This window comes from Synchiropus splendidus, chromosome 1, assembly GCF_027744825.2.
Source record: "Synchiropus splendidus isolate RoL2022-P1 chromosome 1, RoL_Sspl_1.0, whole genome shotgun sequence".
Lineage (NCBI taxonomy): Eukaryota > Metazoa > Chordata > Actinopteri > Syngnathiformes > Callionymidae > Synchiropus > Synchiropus splendidus.
The window spans coordinates 20,908,879-20,910,007 of NC_071334.1; positions in this window are offsets into that span (position 1 = coordinate 20,908,879).

The following is a 1,129-nucleotide window of genomic DNA, read 5'->3' on the forward strand; positions in this document are numbered from 1 at the left end:
CTCAGTCAACAATTCCAGGATCCTCTTTCTCAATGCCACTTGCTTCTTCCTGTTGCCTGTTGTCGAATGTTATCCTGGTCTGATCGTTCACAGTCGCGTGTCTGGCCAGCTATGCTGCCTTGAGGACCTTGGAATTCATCACTTACCTCTTGGAACTTCAAATGAATGGAGCAGTTCGGTTTTGCTGGCATTTGCTGCCAAGAAGGTCTGTGAACTAAGAAGACAGTGGTTGCATGCAACTAGCCACATCACTCAGTGTTAAAGATCAGATGTTAATAGAAAACTGAAAATGTCTCTTGGATGAAAAAGATTCCACTGATGATCTCGGAGATGTGTCCAATGAAAGTCTGCTCAGAAATGTTTCAGCTTCAGGCAGTCAGTCATCAGACTTGACACTTCCATTTTGCTGTCGGATGATGCCCTTATTGAGAATGACAAAATCATCAGATGACAGAAGATGGAGCAGGTGGTGAGCAATTGACATGGAACTGCAGCTTGGAAATGGCTTCAGTGAGATGGTGTCACTATCACGGTACACAAATGAGACATTGGAGTCCTGATATGGTCTGTATTGCTCTATACAGCAGAAGGGGGGGCGACCCCACCTCAAGTGTCTCTCCTCCATCTTATTCTGTAACCCACCTGCTGTAGATTTGAAGTGATCTCTTCCGCCCTTGAACTGTTCCCAGCCTGATCAGTGCCTTTGCTATGTGTTGTCAGTGTAGTGTGGGCTGATCTATGCTCATCCATATCAGTGCGAATGTGAAAGCACTGATGACTCATTGAGAGCCGTATTCATTCTCAATAACCTGACGACAAACACATGCTATATGTCCAAAAATGTTGCAGGACTTTGGATGTTTTGGGTTTTTTTTTTTTTACATTTCTAGCCTTTAATCATTATTAGTTTTCTTTTTTAATTTATTGTGCGATTTATTTATTATTATTATTATATTTATTTTTTAAGCAATTTTATTATCGGCGAACTATTAACAATCGTGAAAAATAATTTGGATGACAATATGGAGTTTAGGTTAACCAAGTTTATGTAGGTTCTAACTGGCATGACGTCATTTCATATCGCGGCTGTAACGCCGCGAGGAGTGGCGCATGCGTGGAAGCACAAGGG